Source organism: Macaca nemestrina, chromosome 10 (genome assembly GCF_043159975.1).
Source record: "Macaca nemestrina isolate mMacNem1 chromosome 10, mMacNem.hap1, whole genome shotgun sequence".
Lineage (NCBI taxonomy): Eukaryota > Metazoa > Chordata > Mammalia > Primates > Cercopithecidae > Macaca > Macaca nemestrina.
Genome location: NC_092134.1, coordinates 128,097,851 through 128,120,082, shown reverse-complemented (window position 1 = coordinate 128,120,082; position 22,232 = coordinate 128,097,851). Strand labels below are relative to the sequence as shown.

The 22,232-nt window shown below is 38.8% G+C and overlaps 1 protein-coding gene across 4 annotated transcripts in view; it reads right to left on the bottom strand.

Annotated features, from left to right (window-relative positions):
• LOC105481967 (glutamate ionotropic receptor NMDA type subunit 2B) overlaps positions 1–22,232 on the bottom strand; it is a 442,762-nt gene that overhangs the window by 336,425 nt on the left and 84,105 nt on the right. Inside the window, exon 1 of one of the 4 annotated variants that reach the window (XM_071072181.1) lies at positions 2,254–2,550. The exons of 2 other annotated variants lie outside the window; for them this stretch is intronic. The gene's annotated coding sequence lies outside the window, so the exon portion shown is untranslated. Of the gene's footprint in view, positions 1–1,795; positions 1,935–2,253; positions 2,551–22,232 lie in introns of those variants that run through there. One more of the 4 variants, XM_011741782.3, reaches the window with a different exon arrangement.

Here is a 22,232-nt window from a genome sequence, read left to right as displayed (position 1 = left end):
TAATGGACTCACTTTTAACATTTATTCTTAATTTGCTGTGTGATCTTTACCTCTCTAACTCTGCAAAGTGTGAGATAACTACTGCCTTCGCAGAATCACTGTGAAGACCGATTCATTCGACAAAAGTTTGTTGAACATTTTCCACATGCCAGGGAATGTGCTAGGAGACAGGATCCAACACAGAATGGGAATGGGATCCTATCTCCAAGCAGCCATTAGGCTAGTGGTCAAGACAAACAAATAAACAGGAAATTACGGTATCATGTGAGAAGGCTGTGACAGAGCATGCCCAGTGCTGAGAGATCAGGAGAGTAACGAGCTAAGGACGAACAGATGAGTAGGAAATAGTAGTGAAAACGGCAGATTGAAATTACAAAAGCAATAAAATATCATTTAGAAGATCCTTATGATCTTGTGAAGAAAGCAAGGACCTGAAGTCCAAAGAGCTAGAATTGAAACCTGGCTTTGACACTTATCTTGGGGGGAAGGAAGAGAGTAACTTAAATTACCTAGACCTCATTTTCTTCTTTATAAAATAGGAATTATTATCCTCACCTTACAGAGTTGTTGTGAATATTAAACAATTTACTTGAAAGCATCTAGCACAATGCGGTTACCTGATATTTATTCATTGAATGTGAATATATTCTGTTCAGAGGCAGATAAGGAGCTTCTATTGACTCCAATTACTTAGAAAGGAGTCAAAGAGCTCCTTCCTTCCCACCTCCTTCCCTGGCTTTAGCACAATTTCTACTGACCTTAGAAATAGGTTGTTTTAAAAAGTCTGTAAGTGACAATCTCATGGCTAATGTAAACAATACTTAAAATAAATTCTAATCCCAGGGAGAGCCAGCACCTACTTCTTCATTCCCTCCCTCCTACCAGCCACCAAATAGCCACCAAATTTTATACAAAGTAATATGACAGCTTCAACTGTCATATTACTGACATCAGAATAATCAAACTTCAGATTTGGAATCAATATCTTCAATCACAAAGAGTATTGGAAAGGAGTATGGAAGTACAGGAAAGGCAGAACCCACACTCACTGCTTTTGCTAGTAACAAGGCTTTTCTTGTAAACCCTAATGAAATGAGGCAGGAACTGTGTCTTATTTATCTATCTCCAGCACTTGGCAAAGCATGTGGCATATGGTAGGTGCACAACGAACATTTGTTAATGACATTAATGAATGAACCAGATCAATAATGAGCAGCAACTCTCCAACTCCACTCATTCTCTAACTCCACTGATCATAAACAAAGGCACTGTTCTAGGTCTTCCATTTCCCAAGGGTTATCATAATAAAAAGGCAATACAATAAACACCAATACCATTTCCAACTTCTTGATATATAGGGATCATTTCTAGGTCAATGTTGTTAGTTGGTAATTGCCTATGTATCTGGATGTATATTTGTATGTGTAAATCATTGTTTATACGAGACTTGCATGTGTGTGAGCTTAAATTAGCCCCGTTTCCCTTGGTCTCTGAGCTATAGGATGGTTCTGCTGATGGAACATGGCACCCAAGTATGACTCAGACTTCATCTCAGAGCCAAGGTTTAAAACAAGCTTTTGAGACCACACCTCAAAGACAGCCCTGTAGCTAGGCCAGTGTCAATAGGGAACAAAAGCTGCATTATTTCAGCTGGCTGGTTATCCAGCCAACTATAGGTGCATCACATATTTCCTAATACAAATTTCCACCATTATTCCCACCAATAAACACAGTTGTTAGCCACACGACTAAGCATAACCGAATTGTGAACTCGTTAAAATCCCTCTGACGTTACCTGTGTAACTGAGCACCTATTTGAAGCATTTATTATAAGTTGAAGCTTTACTCTTCAGTTGTTCTTGCCCTTCCTCCTCTCTCTCCTTTCTCCCAAATTACAGGATGAGTAGAATAGTGGGGTAGGAGGCACACAGACTGAGGAAATTGTTAGGCCCTGTTACAATTCTGCCACTAACATGCCTGTGGCTCTATTTCCTGATCTGTGAAATAAGAGAAATGGACTGGTTCTTGAAGTCTCTTCCAGCTTTAAAATTCTGTGAATTCTGGTCTCCCATTCACCACTTAAGATCTACTCTCAGGCCAGGCACTGTGGCTCACACCCATAATCCCAGCACTTTGGGAGGCGGAGGCAGGCGGATCACTTGAGGTCAGGAGATTGAGACCATCCTGGCTAACATGGTGAAACCGTGTCTCTACTGAAAATACAAAAAATTAGCCGGGCATGGTGGCACGCACCTGTAGTCCCACCTACTTGGGAGGCTGAAGCAGGAGAATTGCTTGAACTGGGGAGGCAGAGGTTCCAATGAGCTGAGATCGCACCACTGTACTCCAGCCTAGGTGACAGAGCAAGACACTGTCTCAAAATAAAAAAAAAAAAATCGACTCTCTGCTATGAGCTAAGACCCTGGGAAGCAGACTTGTTTGGACTGTATGGTAAACTTCCCGGTCGTCTGGTTTCCAGGTGGGTTTCACCAATAGACCACACAAGCAGGAGATGAGTGGAAACAAGACTAAGACAGGGCTATCGACTCCCCCGACCCACTTCCCTTTCTGCCACTCACTGTGGGCTGGTTGTATCACCTGACTGAAGGTCACAGCTTCTGCTAAGCAACCCTCTCCCCATGGCTCGCTCTGTACAGCCTATTTCCAGGCTCCAGAAGTTACTCCTACCTTCCTCCTTCGGGGCCACAGGTGGTGGTAGCTACACCCAGCTGCTACTAGCTCCAGGATGTCAGACCATTTCTTGTGGTTTCTGTCCACACCTTGGTAAATAGCCCTTTTACCAAACTGTCTTCAAATTAAACAAATTGAGTGTGGCTTCTGTGTTCTGCTCTGATTATAAATGATGCAGATTCCTCCTGAGTGCCACAATAATACCTAGGAGGCTTTCTTTGATTCAAAGTGGCGAAAGCAAGACCTGAATTCTACCACCACCACCTCCACCACCAAGTCGAGTATGGCCTCTTCTGATGCTGCTCCCCGCTTATCCTCAGGCCCTGGTGAGCAGCATTATAAGCAGTAATGGTCTCCAGGTGCCTGGTTCTCAGCAAAGAACAGATAAACACCTGAAGACAATTTCAACAGAACAACTGTCGCGAGTCAGCATTTTGAGAATGAGAAACGTGAAAGCACTGGGAGTCAGAAAAATACAGCAAGCAATTATTAGAACGACTACAAAATAAAATTCAGAGAAAGGCAGCGCATTTTCACTCAGGGAAAATGTGGTCATTAAATGGGACTTTGCTGAAGTAACAACTGGTTAATGAAGCCCTAAGTTTTTATTCTTCTCTTCGATTTGGTTGGAATCTGATTCATGAAAAAATTTGAGTTTTAGAATCAATTTTTACTGACTATACAAATTAGAAACCAAAGTATAAGGAAATACAATTATGTGTGGCTTAATGACAGAGCTGTGTCCTAAGAAATGCATCATTAGGCGAATTCATCATGGTGCAAACACTATGGAGTGTATTTACACAAACCTCAATGGTACAGCTTTGCACACATAGGCCATATGGGAGAGCCTGTTACTCCTGGGCTACAAATCTGTACAGCATGTTACTGTACTGGATACTGTAGGCAATTGTAACACAGTGGTAAGGATTTTTGCATCTAAATACATCTAACATAGAAGATGTGCAGTAACAATACAGTATTATAATCTTACACAACCACTGTCATTATAGGGCACATGACTGTATAACAACACAAGAAAACAAAAAGGTGATATTTCAAAGAAATACATGACAGTTAACTTTGTGGTTTTTCTTAATATGCAGAAAAGAAATTAGAAATAGTAAAAAAAAAAATGAGAACTATTTGTGAATCTTTTCCTGTAATAGTAATAATATACTTGCAATTTGGTCACCCTTCACATTTTATACTGTTTTCAAAAGCAAGTAGCTGCTCTCTCTGAATCCAGCCTCTTGATCCCCTGCTGGAACAGCACATATATCAGGCCTGAATGACCATGTCCACCATCGCCATAGGAATGGCAAGGGGGACAGGATGGTATAGTCAATGCCTCCTTGTCCATGCCCCACTGAGACCAAATGGAGCGCCTTCCTGACTTGCTAGACACAGCTGCAGGCCAGGCCAGAATCCATGGGCAGAATTCTCCAAAATCAGATAAAGGGAGTACAATCAGGATGCCTGCAACTCTCCCACCTTAAATTAAACATGGAAGGCTGAAAACTTGACTTACAAATTCATATACCAGCTTCTATCCCTCTGTCCTCGAAAGTCCAATGAACCAATATGTCCTTATTGTGTGCCCATCTGTGAGTCACTGTAAAGTGTGTTAAGGAGTCAGAATTCAGCCACAAGGACCTGACACCCCTGCACAGAAAAGCACACACACTCCCCAACACAGGACTGTCAGGACCGTAGAGAGGGCTAAGGCAGTATAAAGACAAAGGCAGAGGGTCTGCCCCGGCCTTGGGTCCTGGAGACGCCTTTATTAGGAAGCAGCTTTTGAGCTGGACTAAAGAGCACTGAGGGTATCTGAGGAAAGGAGCCAAAGTACAAAAAATGAGGCTGCCTTAAGTCAGAAAACAAGTGAGACACAAAACATATTGGGGAATAAGAACAGCATGGCCTGGCCAGGAGCAAGAGCCCACAGAAGGAGAGTTTGGAGAAAAGCTGAAAAGGCAAGTCGAGGAATTGGGGGATGCTCAGCTGGCACTTGGACTTAACGCTAGAGATGCAACCAAAAACAGTGGAAGATCGGGAGGAAGAGGAACAGATCTCCCATCGCTAAATCCAGTTTATCCTCAGCTTCCAATATGACTGAAACCGCAGCTGCCTCCAAGAGCTGTTTGGGAAATCAACTAGGCTGGCTTATTACAGCATGGAAATTCCTTCCCTGCCTCCCAATAATGGCAAATAAGCTGCCACTGTTGAGAAGTGAAGACCCCAGTTTTATCATGATTAGGAAACTAAAGCGCTTACAAAATAACATTCACTGAAGTGTTTTCAGTTGAAATAATATTCTTGGAAACAGTTTTCTTCTCTACACGAAAACTTCCCTCTGCTCACATGAACCTAAGTACAATGACCCTGGGCTACTGCCTGCAACTGCCCTGTGTACAGAGGCTTCTCTTCCCTCATCTCTAGCCCAAGTCTTCTCCTTCATCTCTTGCCTTCCTGTTTACTGTGTTTACTCTCATGCCATGCAAAGGTTGTTCCACAGCCTCTTTGAGACCTCTCATCTGGAAGCAGCTTTGTTTCAGTTCTCAAATTCTCTCTTGTCTTGCTTTGGCTGACGAAGGAGTATAAGGTTGTGTGTGTGTGTGTGTGTGTGTGTGTGTGTGCGCGCGCATGCACATGTGCGCACATGAGAATATGTATAAAAAAGAAAGAACTTTAGTTCTATTCATTTTGCCTCTCCTACTCCATCCTCTCTGTTCTGTTCCTCACCTTGTGTCTTAAATCCGTCTTCTCTATTCTTAAAATATGTTCACGAACAACTCCACTTGCCTCTTTTTTTCTGCTGTTCTAATTTTCCCTGGCTATCCTTTACAAGATTTGTCATCTGTTTCTTCCCCCATTCACCATCCACCTCAACACTTAATCTCTCCACATTTCCTTGGTCCCCTTGCACCCGGCAGTCTCCTTCGGCACCTCTTCCTCTACTCTCTTACCTTGCCTGGGCCATTCTCTCTTGTTCTTCATCCTGTCTCTTCAGCAGGTTTCATTCCTAGACCAGGATATAACCATGACCCCCCAATCCCCTCTCTCCACCGGAGTCAATGACTCAAAACTTCCTCTTCCTTAACTAGAAGAAAGGCCTGGTTTCACACTTCTATCCATCTGCCTAGTTGCCTGGCCTCACTGCAAGGTTAACACATCTGAAACGTTTTCATAAACTCTTCACATGCCCTTGTCGTTTTCCTTTGTTTAATATATATTCAGGCTTAAGTCAAACCTGCTGCTTTCTCTACTTTAGCACCAAATTCTTTCTTCATCACCTAATGCAATATCCTAATGTTTTCCAACAACCATCTTTTCTCTGGCTTCGCCTCTCATTCTACATCAAAATATCTCCATCAGAATCATTTTCTCCTGCTTGCCATACTACACTTTCCTTCCTCTAAAACCTGACATCTTTTCTCCTATTCTCCTCTTCCCTTAAGAATCTACATAGAGAGATAGTGATGTGGCTTGACAGGAACATACCTGATTCAGTCTGAGCTCTGCAGAGTTTAATGAGAGAGTCACTAAGCCTTTACCTCTGCATCTCATTAATCATCCACACCTTAAAATTCGCTCATTCTTCTATCATCCTGTGCACATATTCATTCCTACACCAACTCTCTAAACTGCCATCTGTCTCCTCACCCCAGAGTCAATATGAGTCTTTCTTACACAAATCTCCCAGAGATAGATGAAGAAATAATGCAGAGATAAACTAGAGACATAAGATACAAACATAGTATGTGTCTTATTTGCCAAGAGGAAGGGACACAGTTCCTGGCCTAGCATGCTCTTGAGAGGTAGGAGATTCTGGGTTTATCAAGAGAGCTTTCCTGAGAGATCTGTCCTTTGGGCAACATGGAACTCTGACAGAGGACTAGTGAAGTGCTAGGAAACTCTCTGGAATTTGTCTGGACCAGAGGATAAATGGAAGGCACCAAAGCAGGAATTCCCAGCCAATCAAGAGGAGGAAAGAGAAGTCAAGTAAGCCATAACAAACAAATAAAAAACTTTTTTTTCTAAATTGGCAAATATGATCTATTTTTTAAAGAGACACTGAGAAATAGTGGAAAATCCCTGGATTTGAGTAAGATTTACTATGTGACCTTAGGCACATCACTTAGCCTCTCTGAACCTCGGGGAAGTGGCTCATCTCTAAAATATAAGCAACAATGCCTGTTTCACAGCGTTGTGAGACTTACACGAGAAAATGGGTATGAAAGCAGTTTAAAAGTTGAAAGATACTATGCAAATGTGGAAGCCTGTTATTACTAAATGGGCGTGACAAAGACATTATTCATTTATGTATACATCAGTATACATAAATGTAAATTTTAATTTATGAAAATCTTTTAAGATCCAGTTTACTGAGGTACAATTTGCAGACATTAAAATTCACACTTTCAGGTTTATAGTTCTATAGGTTTTTGACAACCATATACAGTATATAACCACCACCATAACCAAGATATAAAATATTTCCATCACCCCAAAATTTCCATGTTCCTTTATAATCAATCCCTTAGCCCTCTCCTGTGCATGACAATCACTGATCTGATTTCTATAATTTTGCTTCTCCCAGACATCCTATAAATGGCATAATATTGTATACAACCTTTTGTGTCTGACTTCCTTCACCCGACATAACAACTTTTAAAATTCCTCAATATTGTTGTGTGTATCCGAACTTCATCCTTTTCATTGCTGAGTAATATTCCTTTGTATAGATATATCAAAATATGTTTATTGATTCACTGTTGATGGACATTAAGGGTGTTTCCACTTTTGGTGATCATGAATAAAGCTGCTATAATGTCCATGTATGGTCTGTAGTGTGGATATATGTTTTCACTTTTCTTAAGTAGGTACCTGACACTGGGATTGCCGAGTTCTTGGTTAGAGTATTTTAACATTTATATTCAATCGTCAAATTTTCCAAAGTGACTATCCCATTTTGCATTCCCACCCGCAGTTTCTCCACATTCTTACCATTCCTACCAACCTATTCTTTCCAAAGTCTTGTGAATGTTCTTTTCTTCCTTCTTACCTGCCTGTGGTCCTTCTTTCTTTCTGTTAAATTTCATTCATTTTATTTGGTGTTCAGCTCATTGTAGTTCTGAGTTGAATTTCCTGCCAACTAATGACGTGAAAATTTTTTTCAATGTTTATTTACCATCTTATCTCTTCTTTAGTAGTGCTTGTTCACATCTTCTGTCCACTTTTTGAGTTTTCTTGCTATTGAGTTACGCGAGTTCTTCACATATTCTAGATATGTTCTTTATATAAAATATGTATTTTATAAATATTTTCTCCCATTTTGTGGCTTATCATTTTCTTAACAGTGCCTTTCAAAAACAGAAGTTTTTGTTTTTTATGAAGTCCAGCGTATTAATTTTTTCTTTTATGGCTCATGCATTTTGTATATCTAGGAAGTCTTTGCCTAAACAAAGGATACAAAGATTTTCTCCTGTTTTCCTCTAAAAGTTTTTTAATGTCAGAGTTGTATAATTACAGTTCTATGATACATTTTCAGTTTATTAATCACTTTACATGGTACAAGGTATGAGTCGAGGTTCATTTATGGGTGTATGTGTGTTTTGCATATGGATGTACAATTGTTTCAGCATCATTTTCTGAAAAGACTGCCCTTCCTCCACCACCTTGACACGTTTGTCAAAAATCTACTTGTGGATTCTTTTATGCCATTACCACACTGCCTTGATTACTGTGCTTTTTAGTCTTATAGACAGGCAGTGTATGTCCTGCAATTTTTTAATTCCAAAATTGTTTTGGCTTTTTTTGTTTTGCCATGTAAATTTTAGAATCAGCTGTTAATTTCTACAAAAAAAAATCCTACTGGGAGTTTGACTGTATTTTTATTGAATCTATAAAAATTTAAGAAAAATAAGATACCTTAACAATATTGAGTCAGATATTTTATAAAATTTATCCCTAAGAATATCATGTTTTTGATGTTACTATAAATTTATTTCTTAAATTTCAATTTCTAATTGTTCATTGATAATATATATACACAATTAATTTTTGTATGACCTTGTATCCTGTGACCTTAAGAAACTGACATTTATTTTAGTAGGTTTGTGTGTGTGTGTGTGTGTGTGTGTGTGTGTGTGTGTGTGTGTGTATTTTTTGCTGCTTTCTACATAGACAGTCATGTTGCCTGGGAGTAATGAGTTTTTTTTTACCTTCCTCTTCTTTTTCTAGTCCAATAACAGTGGCTAGGACTTCCAATAAAAATTTTTTTAGAACTAGTAACAGAGAACATCCTTATCTTCTTCCTTATCTTAGGGGTAGCATACTCAGTTTTTCAGCATTAAATAGGATATTACCTGTAGGGTTTTCATACCTTTGTCAAGTTGAGGAATTTCCTTTCCATTTCTAGTTTGATGAAATTTTTAAAATCATGAATGTATGTGTATGTATACATATTTTTGTCTTTTTCCTTTACGAGAAATATTTCTTTCCACTCATGCTTCAAGATTCCTTCTACGAACTTGGCTGCTCATAAAGTAAAGACTTAAGAAGGGAGTGGTGCATTTAAATTAGCACATGTACTGGTTATTTTGGTTAGAGTTTGAGAGATTGATTGAAGGATCACAGAAAGTAAGAAACCTCCCCCAGGAGGTTATAGCTATTCATGTAGAAGATAATCAGGCCATTAAACAAACAAACAAACAAACAAAAAGCTGCAGAGAAGACAATAGACAATAGATTTGAAATTGATTAGGGGTAAAACACAGTAAGATGTGAAAAAGGTGGGAGAGGAAAACTGTGCAAAATTGTTCCCTACACCAAAATTTGGGAGAAGATAGTGGTGGGAGACAATTTAGAAAATAAGTTCTGTGTATTTTATATCAATTTCCAGATTTTAGCAGTACATAAAATGGCAGAAGGTCCTATAGACAATGAAAGACAAATACTAAACCACAAAAAAAAGAGCAGTTGGGGTGAAAAATCTGACTTAAGGGTCAACTAAATGAAGACAGTACAAGAATGAAATCTCTCTCTAAATTGAGAGTGCAAGTACACATTCCTAAGAGATCTTCCTCTCTATCTGGGTGTGGTTAGAAGCCCTCCAAGAGGAACCTTGTCTCCCTGTTAATGTGAAAGATTCACTCTTTTATATTTCATGTGCACTTCATCCTCCATATAAATGTTCTTCCCCTGTGTTTTACCCTCACTGCCCCTACCTATAATCCAAATCCTGGTCCCCATGTCACTCAACCCAGGGCTACCAGCAATCAGATCTGAGAAGCACTGGTAACAAGATCTACAGGAGAGCTTAACAAGGCTTTTATGTATTGGTTGAGGAATCTACCAAGCTTCCTAAAAGAAGTAGTATTCTGAAGTTTTAACTAGGGGTCTCAGAAACTGACTTTCAGAATACAACTTGTTCATTAGACAAAGCATTCATGCACAGAAGGAAATAAAGATGGTAACAGTATATAGCTTAGTTGAGAACACATGTCTAATGCAGTGTTTCTCAAAATAAGATCTGCAAGCAACCTGCATCAGAAACACCTGAGCACTTGGCAAAACTGGCCAATATTTAGGCCTGACCCCAGGCCAGGTGATGAGGAATACCTGGAGATAAATATGGAAATGTGCATTTTTCACAAGTGCCCCAGATGACACTGTTGTGCACCAAAAAGAGAGAAGCCCTGATTAGAAAAGTGCAAAAAAGCCGATTGTTCCCCAACCCAATGCACCAAGTACACACAAGTTTCAGGGCAGTGCTTTTCCAAATATGGTCATGACTAGCTTTTTTTAAAGGGAATGAAATAGACCAGATCAGTTCACATCATATTGTAAAGGCAAAGATTATTTTCAGTTTAATATTTATAGGTATATGTACTGGTTTGATGTTAAATGTATTTCTTAATTGGAAATTTTTTAAAAGCCATGGTTCATATAGTTCATACAGAAACTGCCTCCAAAGAAGCATCCTATACATCATCTGCTCCCACAGTTTCATGTCACCCCAATTGCTCTGGCTTTGAACTAGGGCTGGGTACTTGACCAAGCTCAACCAATTAGGAGAACTGGAACATGAATGCCTAGAAGCTAAATAAGTTAGCTATGGGCAATGGACTTTTGAGGCTGAATAAACTGCCAGGTTGAGACTCTCATTTGGGGTGATGGATTTTGAACAGAAGAGTATTGATGAGCAAGCAGGAAGGGCCAGGTGGCAAAGAGAAACAGAAATGGAACCGTCTGAGAAGCAAAGAATGAGAAGCAGAATCAAGAGTTCTCGCAGCCAGGAGGGAAAGGAGACAAGGAGAGCAGCTGCCTGGTTCCTACAGCCTGCCCAATACTCACCCACCACTCTGCCCAGTTCCTCTTGAGGGCCATACCCCTCCCTCTATAATAAACCTCCTAATGCAAGCCAGCTCTAGGGGTATCAGTGTTTCTTAACCACATGTTTAGAGTACGATGCTTCCACAATAGAGGTTCACAGAATAAACTGTCACCCATAAACACTTATGCAGTACTCATGTCACACGCACACTCCAAGTGCTTTATACATAGTAATTCACTTAATCGTCACACAATCCTATGGGGTAGATGCTATTATTAGCCCTATTAGCTCCATTTAACAGATGAATAAACTGAGGTACAGAAAACTTAAGTAACTAACCCAAGGTTACATGGCTACTAAATGGAGGAGCTAGGATACAAACAGAGGCAGTTATCTCTAATGTGCATGCTCTTAATCACTACCCTATATATCCTCTCAGATGTCAACATAGGAAAACAAATTAGATTTCAAGCCAGAAGTAATTACAAAAATAAGCTGCAATGCTTTGGAAAAACCGTTCAATGATACAGGAGAAACAAAGACACAAATTAAAAAAAAATTAAAATAAAAATTTGAATAAGGGACTTTTTAAAACGTTTTAATAGTTTGTAGTATTTATGCAGGCAAGGACAACCATATAAATACACACATTATAAATGTACATGCAGCTCAGTGAATTTCTATTTTAAAACCCACCATTCATGTTTTTCAATACTTTTGTAATTATGAAGTGTAGTAAAGTCTTCATAAGGGGGAAAAAAGTTTTCTCTATCCTCATAACTGAAAAAAACCCAAAAAACGAATATGTAGGCATGGGATTACAAGGCACAGAATTCAACAGAACTCATACAAAAGGATCAGCAAAAGATAGCATGAACAGAAGTAGAAAAATAAATAAATAAAAAGAAATCTAAACTTCTAACAGAATGAATCAATTCTTAGTCAAAGTGACCTGCTTTTAGAATGCTTTGGGGATTTATTTCAGTCTTACTTACACTTACCCACTCATCCAGGACAAGTAATAATTATGGAAAATGAGTAATGAAGACTGGTGGTTTGTGGATCTCATGTATTTTATTTCTTTGGCGCAATCTCAAAAAGAAGAGAGGGCCAATTGATGCCTCTGTGGGTGAGTAGCTCTTAGGCATTTACTTCTGAAGCTTGCTTTGCGGCCAGATATTACATTTACATAGTGCTTGCCCTCTGAAATGGGAAGAAAACTGTGTCATGTCCTCAAATATATGGTGACAATGGCCCTATCTTAGTGGCTGTGGACCTAGCCCCAGGACTGACGCAGTGCACAGTCCACCTTCACCCACTTCTACAAGCCTGTTGGCTCCTCTGTCCTAATTCCAAGTCAGTTGAGCAAACAATAAAACAGCGGAATTGTTATCAGAAAGAGAAGGCAGAGAAATGAGAGAGGGAAAGATAATGAGTGGAATAGATAGAATGTAAAAAGAAACAATTTTGTTTAACCCCCAAAAAATCAATATACGGCCATGTATTGCTTAACAACAGGGACACGTCCTGAGAAATGTGTTGTTAGGCAATTTCATCATTGTGTGAACATCACAGAGTATACTTCCACAAGCCTAGTTGTAAGCTTACTACACACCTGGGCTCTGTGGTATAGCCTATTGCTCCTTGGTTACAAACACATACAGCCTGCTACTGTGCTGAATGCTGTAGGCACTTGTAACACGATGATAAGTATTTGTATATCTAAACATGTCTAAACATTTAAAAGGTGCAGTATAAATACAGCATAAAAGATTAAAAAAAAAAATGGGCCAGGTATGGTGGCTCACACCTGTAATCCCAGCACTTTGGGAGGTTGAGGTGGGTGGATCACTGGAGGTCAGGAGTTTGAGACCAGCCTGGCCTCGTCTCATGGTGAAACCCCATGTCTACTAAAAATACAAAAATTAGCCAGGTGTGATGGTGCACGCCTGTAATCCCAGCTACTTGGGAGGCTAAGGCAAGAGAATCACTTGAACTTGGGAGGGAGAGGGTGAACTTGGGAGGGAGAGGGTGTAGAGAGCCGAGATCACACCACTGCGTTCCAGCCTGGGAGAGACAGCAAGACTCCCACCTCAAAAAAAAAAAAAAAATCATACACAGTATAAAAGATTTTGTAAAATGGTATAAAAGATAAAAAATGGTATAGGGCACTTACCATGAATGGAGCCTGCAGGACTGAAAGTTGCTCTGAGTGAGTGAATAAGTGAGTGAGTGAGTGAGTGAGTGAATGTGAAGGCCTGGGACATTACTGAACACTCCTATAGACTTCAGAAACATTGAATACTTAGGATACACCAAATTTAGTTTTAAGGGTTTCTTTCTTCAGTAATAAATCCGCTTACTATAACTTTTTCATTTTATACACTTCTAAAATTGCTTAACTTTTGCCCCTTTCATACAGCAGCTGTAGAAAATATTTTCTTTCTCTATATTCTCATTCTATAAGCTTTTTTTCTATTTTAAAAATTACTTGTTTTGGCTTTTAGATTTGTTGTCAATAACTAAGACACAAACATATACATTAGGCTAGTTCTACATAGAATCAAAATCATTAAGACATCACTAGGCAATAGGAATTTCTTAGCTCCATTATCATCTTATGGGACCACCATCATATATGTGGTCCATTGTACACGTGGTCCATCATTGACCAAAACATCATTATGCAGCAGCACATGACTGTACATTACATATCTAGGCACATAAAACAATTTTGCCATCTACTGATTAAGCTTGAGATAGGGCATACAAAATGCTTTTATATCTGAGTCTACTGAAGACATTTTAAGTAAGCACAATATAATTACCCAGCTTAATAACAGTTAGTGCTTCATCTGCCAACCATTTTATAACCTTTATCTAATTAATTTTCACAAAACCTCTGCAAGGTATGTGCGTATTAAATATCCATTTTGTAAATGGACAAATTACGAGCAAGAGGTTAAGTGACTTACCTTAAAATGAAGAAAAAGGCTAGCATGTGGAATCAGAATGTGAACTGCAGTAAAATATTTCTGTTCCCCAAGACCATGCCAAACTCATTTTCCCCTGAAACCATCATGCTCTCAACCTCCTGGCCTTACGGAATGGCAGCAAGGATGGATTTTTGCACTGGCTAAATTGGCATACACCCGTCTTTCATTCAAATGACAAAAAGCAGTACAATTTTCACAAGTAGATCTGAGCCCAGGGAGCTAACACGCTCAGCGATAACAGGTACAGAGCTGTACAATCAGGGAAACGGTGCTTCCCATCAGTGACCATCATTCTCCAGCCTTGCTGCTCAGAAGACTTCACCTTGCCTAGACTTCTAAGAAAAGCCTGGTCAAAACAATAGGCTGACACCCTCCAGTTAGTGAGGATCGAAACTGTCTTCCTACTCTAATTTTGTCCTCCCTGTACTGAGAGGATGTGAGGCCCTGCTGTCCACAAGATGGCAGCCTTCATTTCAGCCCCTGCTGGGCTGACCCTGACTATATGGCTGGCCTATCTCATTTCATGGACAATAAACATTCAGGACATTGTTTCAACAGAGATGAAGAATGGGTGTCCTTTCCTGGATGTTTTGCCACTCCTTACAAAATCACTGCCCCCTCCAGTAATTTTCTCTTGCTCTATCTGTCTGTTCCTTTTGGTTTTAACATCCTATGAAGTCTTCCCACCTACCTACCACCTCTAGAAAGCAAACTACATCAGGAATTCCGCAAATCTAAATCTCTTACTGATTGCTCTATAGCTTCTGAAAGCCATATTGGAGATTTGTAAGCTGCAGAGCCTAAATGGCATCTCAAAATCTGATCGTTTGCGGAGGACTGGAGGACGGGTACCGCCACTACCCCATGTGTCCAGGACAGCACTAGAATTTCTATTCAGGAGAGGTTAAGTGGCAGCAATCTGGTTGGAGAAGAAAACCAGGGGACTTGGTATAGAGTAGCATTTCCATAGCACACACTATTTTTACTTAGTGTATATGTTTCTTGAGAAGAAGGGGTGCTTTACGAAGGCTTGCTGACAGTATGGGATTATATGTTTCTCTCGCAACACCCCTTGTCTTATTGCTGTCCCCTGAACCAGCTGAGGCACTTAGGTCTCTAGGATTGAACATGGAAGGGCCCATGAAGTGAAATTCCTGGTCTGCAGGCTGGAAACAATGTGACTCCTGCTCAGCTTCAGAGAAGGCAGAGTCCTTTGAGCACCATGCAGACTTTCTACCCTGGAAGACAGATAGTGCCCTGGGTATCACGACTTTGAGGCTACAAACTCCAGTGGGCCCCAAACCCATCTGAGCAGGTTTTCTCTGCAGATGAGGCCTCTTAAGGCAATGGCTTTTCCGATCTTACACATTAGCCAAGCCAGACAATCTCCTCTCCCTATCAGTATTACTGATGCACAGCCACCTTCAGCTGATTGCCATCTTTCATCATCTGAAATGTGATTTTTAAATATGTTATGTATTTCATTTGTGCAATGCCCTGGATACTGGATTGGAACACAATTGCAGCAGATTACGCTATTTATTTTACATACTTGAAGATAGAGCCTCTTGAACTCAATATGCAAATGCATGTGAATAATATGCAAATCTGTGTTTTCTGCCAAGACTCTGGCATTTTTCTTTTAATGGGCCTGTGATTCCTATTCAAGAAGGAAGAACATCTTCCCTGCATCACCCTGCATCAATGTTCTCTCCCTCCTCCCTTCAAGGTCCTGACCAGCTTGTAACTTCACTGAAGCTTCAAAGCCCTGAAAAAATTACAGGCTCCACTAAATTCCATTTAAACCTATAATGGTCATTCTAAGGCATTGTTTAGTGCATATCTATAGATGTGCCACCAATGCAATGAGGTTCGCACCATCTAACTGCCAATTTGGAATTTTATTCTTAACCTCATGGAATCTGACAGTCTGCTTAGTAACTCTAAATTTAAATGTTCTCACCTACTGTACAGATGTGGTCACACAACCTTTCTAATGAAAAAAAAATGCAGTTTACAAAGCTTTTTAAAGTGAAATTTACAATGGTGCTGGCAAAAGGTGTCAGACTGGCAACTGCAAAATTGAATCTTCTATTTAGCCTTAGAATGGTGAATTATATGTATCTTACAAATGCTGCCTGCACCATCACCATTATGATCACCACCATCATCAACACCAAAGCTACAAAAAGCCCAAGAGGTGCTCAGACCCAGAAGCAGCTACTAAAGAAGCTAATCAAATTCAAAAATTATTTACCTACTGTGTACAAGGCACTCTTCTAAGTTGTCCTAAATATAAACATAAGACAAGCCTTGCCCTTTACAAGCATACATCTAGTAAAAATAATGGCAATAACTAATATTGCCTTAGCACTTCTTTTACACCAGGTACCATGCTTAGCACTCAGCCTGGGACATGTCATTTGATCCTCATGACAATCATACTTGCCAAGGATTCTACAGTTAATAAATAATAGAGGCTAAATTCTAAGAAACCACCCTAGTGACTCATGAATAAATAACTGTTGAAGTGAAATGAATTGAAATTTCATAGGTGAAACACAACTGTCCCAAAGAACCAAGGTGAGATCCTTAAATTAAAAACTTCTTATAATAGGTTTTCATTCAGGGCTATAATGACAGAGGGGAAGAAAAAAACCAGAAGTCCCATCTCCCAATAGCCGAGTTCCAATTTGTATTTTATGCTTATATGTCAAATCCAATATAATGTCCTTATAGTTTTCCAGTCTTGGTCCTTTTATAAAGAAAATTATTTTTTAAAAACTATTTCAAATTCTCATAATGAAATATCCCACAGACTAGATTTATCCTCCCTATGCTGGGAGTGGAATAAATGAGATTTCCTAAGTGAACCAGGGGGCCAGTGAGCACCCAAGATTCCTGGACACCATAAGCTGAAACAGGGCGCAGGCTAGAAAACTAAACTCCCGTTGTCTCTAATCTCCAATAGCTTGCTTATTCCACTTAGCTTTGCAGAAGTGGTGGAGGTGAGACAGACACTGCCACCTTGGAGAAAGACACCTCACCTTGTAAATACAAAACACTCTCCTAAGCTTTGTGGCATATGAGAATAACATGGGGGCCTAAACTTCCAACAAGAGTCCCAAGAGCTAACTGCAGCCCACATAAATCATATTGTTCTCTTGAGGACTTGGAGAGAGTGAAGGTTATCTACTTCGCCTCCTAGGAAGATATAAGATTGATGAAACTGTAGAGAATGAATCCCGTAAGCTTGTTCTAAACGCGGATTCACCTGACTCCCCGAAATAACATTCTTTCACGGAACCAGTGGGTTCAAAGCACAGAGCAAGCAGTCATCAGGGATGAGAACCTGAAGTCAGAACTGAATGATGACCTGACCAAAACCATCCCCCTGATCCCCTGAGAATCATTTAGTTAGCTCTAGATTTTGTTCAGTATTCAAATTGACTTGCTCAGCATTGATCAATGACTAGCACTTGGCCGACATCTAAGTAAATTTGATTAAATTGTTTTGAACAGCCTTTGAATTACATCTAAACAGCCATATTTTAAATAGTAAACACACTCTATTTCACCACTATTATCAATAAAATATTCATAGAGCTTGCACACACATTGATTTCTAATCATATGGCCAACTACTGAAGAAGCATGTGTTTCTATTTTTCCTGTGCTGGTGAAAAATGATGCAGAAGACAGATGGTGGAGGGGAGCGGGTAGCAGAAAACATTAAAAAATAATATTTCCAAAAAAGGTTTTAATAAAATAGAAAAATCCTTAAATTGTGATGTCAAAGGAAAAGAACATGAAAAATTATGATTCCAAATAATACCAAAATATTGGATGATAAACATTCATAAATTATTTGTTTAATCATTATTAACTGATGCCAAATCAGAAAAACTTAAGATTTCAGACCCCACAGCAACATGGAAGTCTGTGAAAAGACAGACAAATGCAAATCTCACTTTTATTTAATAGATATCTACCTCAAAAGCTAAACATAAAACTCAAATCTATAAATGTATTCCACAGATATTTGAAAGCTATCTACTCAAAAGCACATAACTTATTATTTTAAATGATGATTTTGAAGAATTGATATAGGAAAATAAAATCAGCCAAGAATGACCAGAAAAGTAACTTAAAGTGACTTTTTTTTAAAAGAAGGGTGCTTGCATTTATCTGATTTATAAACAGATGACACAGAATTATGTTCACAACTAATAACAAAGAATTTAAAATATATTGTAGATACGAGCAGAAAATTGATAAAAGAGAAACCACGATGAAGAAACCTGGAAAATTGTCCAATATTACTCATAATTACAGAAATAAAAACACAGCAGTAGAGTATAATTTTTACTTACCAAATCATAAAGATTTTCTATTTAGATTTTAGAGGGGGGTGACCAAGGACATGGTGAAACACATTCACATATTACTACAGTGAATGTAAATTGATACAAACCATTTTAGAAAAGCCATTTGGCATTACAGATCAAGAGCCTTAAAAATGTGCATACCTTTGACCCCGTAATTCAATTTCTGGGAATCTTTCCTAAAGAAATAATGTAAAATACAGACCGAAAAAGCTTTATACACCAAAATGTTCACTGCAACATCATTTATAATAGTGAAAAATGGAAAGTAATTAAATGGCTGACAGTAAGAAGGTGGTTAAGTAAATTATGCTATAGCTTTATGACAGAATGCTAAATAGCCTAAAAAAATTATGTTTACCAAGAGTTTTCAATAACATAGAAAAATCTGTATGCTGTGATGTTAAATTTTAAAAAGAGCACCAAAAAAACTGGTGTGATTTCATCTATTTAAAAATGCATAGAAAAATGCTGGAAGGAAATAACAAAACATTAGCAGCAATTGTCTTTGCTAGAATTTGAGTTACTTTTTTTTCTGACAACTTCTCCATTTTTCTTCCAAATATCCCACGATGAACTTATGTTATTTTTATAACCAGAAAAAAATATTAAAGTTACATGTTAAGCATTGCTTAAGTATTTATAACAGTCTACAGATAAAGGAAGAATAATACAACCGAAATGAGACACAGAAACAGATTAATGGAGAATCAACCACTTCCTGTCTCCTTTTAGGTAATGCCACTAAATTTTTAAGGCTGTGTTGTAATTCAGCAATTACTAGCATATGAAATATTTACCCCATTAGTTGGATAAAATTAAGTGCCTAAATCTGTCTAGGGTCACATATTTCCCAGTCTTGACTGAAAGGAACCATACAATGAATCATTTTGGAAAGAGTAATTTCTGTAAAGTAAGATCATGATCTAATTTTGAGTTATCACATTTATTTAAAGTGCTGTACCCTCTTTTGTGTGTATATAAAGGCACATGTACTTTGTGTAATTTTTGTGAATGTATGTACATTGTGTAAATATATACGCATGAATATTAGAGCAACTAAGACTTGAATGGTTTGATTCAATTCGACCTCCTCCCTCAACAGATGAAGAAACTGAGGCCCAAAGAAATTATGAGGTCAAAGAACTCGCTCAGAACCACTTGACTGGCCAGTGGCAAAGCCAATCTGGAGGTTTTCCACTAATTTATATTGCCACATTTACACCCAGCATTATGACTGTAAGAAGCTGGAAAATTGAGATAAAGTTGCAGTAACATCCAACTCTTACCCTACCCAGGAAATGATCACTTTCACTTTAACTATTTTGTATGCTCCTTCGTTAAAGGGACTTGAAAAAGCCGTTGGAAGTGTGTGGCTGAGCCCTTAGATATGTATGCCACTGTCCTGGGTAGTCACTAATATCTCAATTAGCAGAATAACCTGAAAGTAGAGGCTAACGCACTTCTGTTTTGTGAGTGTTTTAAGATCAAAACAGCTCTTTCCAAAGTTTGAAAGGCTAAGAATTTCAGAAATTCTTGAGAAATGACAGAAAAGTGGGTTAATAATGTGAACGGAACTCTCCAGATAATAAATATTTTACTGTTCTTGTACAACATTAGGTTAGCTATCCCTGCTTTGCAATTCTTGCTTGCTGTGATTAGCATATGTAAAGTTTTTCAAGGTGACCTATTAAGCTTATTATCTGGGGCTTTAGAAAAAGTTTTGGAATGTAGATCTTTAGATCTTTTCATGGTATGTGAGTTCCTCTAACTTCAAGGTCTAATGAGGTGTGTGTTGGCCTAAGAGTCCTGTGCCTACTAATCATGGTACTATGGTATGTGGCTGAGGTTAAGTCATGACTTAAAACACTTTGCAGAACAACTAAACTCCCTTTATATCCGATGGGCTCTTACCAAATATATGTGTGCATACAATAGTATATCATATATATTCTATATTAATCTACACTATTTCAACAAATTCACTATGCAAATATTTTCTACATATAGTAACTCAATGTTGATAACAAAATAGAAAATAAAGTACACAAGCAGAGGATCACAGTGTGATTTCAGAGGAGAGATTAGGTTTAACAGAAGGCTCTACCAATGAGGAGGCTTCTTTAACTGGCAATAAACTCAAAGCTGAGAACAGCAGGATCACGCCAGGGGAAATGAGTAATAGTGAGGAAGATGGGAACAGGAGTGCAGAGCTGACAAAGCGAAGGTGCAGGATGAGCTTGGCTATGACAAGTCTACGGAGGATTGTAATTAAAGATCAAGACAGCCATTTGGAATAGACTCAAGAAGAGGATCGTATGTCCACTGAAAAGAGCAAAGCGATGGGTTAGTCCTTCAGAAGGTCTGCAGTATTACCACTGGCCAGTGAGGGCATGCAAAGCAACCAAAGGAAGCAAAAAATGGACGATTAAAGGGAGCGATCATTAAGGCCATAGCGGTACCTGTAACATTCGAAACATGCCTCCAAGATGAACATAATGTACAGCTACATGGCAATGATCTCCTTAAGTCACTACAAAACTCCATTCCATTTTTTAAAATAATACTCATATGATGATCTCACAGCTCTGTGGACAGTAAAGTCCTTGAAAAAGAAAAGCTCAGAATACAAAATGTGTTGGGGGATTGGGGAGGGCCTTTGGGTATTTAAACATGAAGAATATTATTGTTTTATGCGCAAGTTAATCATATACAATACAGTTCACTATCTAGCAAGCACTACAGACAGAGCTAGTGTGACTTTCACATGCACTAGCTGGGTGACCTTGAGTAAGCCATTTAAACTTTCTAAGCCACAGTATTCTCATCGGTAAAATGGTAATAATAATACCTACCTTGCAGAACTCTTGTGAGAATTAAATGAGATAATGTATGTAAAGCACTCAGAAAGATGCCTGGAACATCTGCCCCGTAATAGATACTAGTTATGATAATGATTATGATGATGAGGATGTTACTTTAAATATTGCAAACATTCAAAATCCTCCTTCTCTCGCCCTTTTCAATTACCCTAAAAGGAAGCATCATTCTGCCACTCCCCCTCCTACTCGCAACGCATCGATAAATGGACAAGAACTAGGAAAAGCCTGATGTGTTAGAAAAGTTTCTCACCAATTCAGCATATTTCCTCAGAACTTCTCAGTTCAATCAGCCTCACTCACACAGGGAGACTAGGGCCCAGCCTAGCTAGAGCCCCACTGCAGGACCTGTCCAAATCACCCCATCACTTACTCCATTAGCACACTCTAAATAAAAGACTCCCCAGCCCTGTCCCTGCTGCACCAGTAAAGCCAGAAGCCACCAATGAGCAGGCTCTGGGGAGAGAAATCCCATTGTGTGATAAAGAGCACCAGAAGAGCATCAGCTTTGAGAGACTCTCAAATCCTCCATATTTGACAGCGTAGAGATTTACCCTTTACCTGTCATTTCCCAAGGAAGGTCTCCCGAAGCCTTCCACATTCTACTTTCAATCTATAGAAAATGTGAGTTCTCCCAATGAGTCCAGAGCCCTTAGACTCTTAGAAGTAACTAGCTATGAGATCTCAGGCAGGACACTTATCCCTCTGGGCCCTGGGATTCCCCGCTAGAAAATAAGAATGTTGTATTAGGTAATCTTAAAGGTCTTTTCTGGAAATAACAGCCTACGAATCTTTAAATATCATTTTAAAAATTACATCAATAAAGCAGAAAGAGATGGATAATAGATATTTAGATAATGATAAATAGATGACAGATATATAATGAAAGCATGCTTTTATTGGGAAAGTCACAATAATTGAATGACTCAATGTTTTGCTT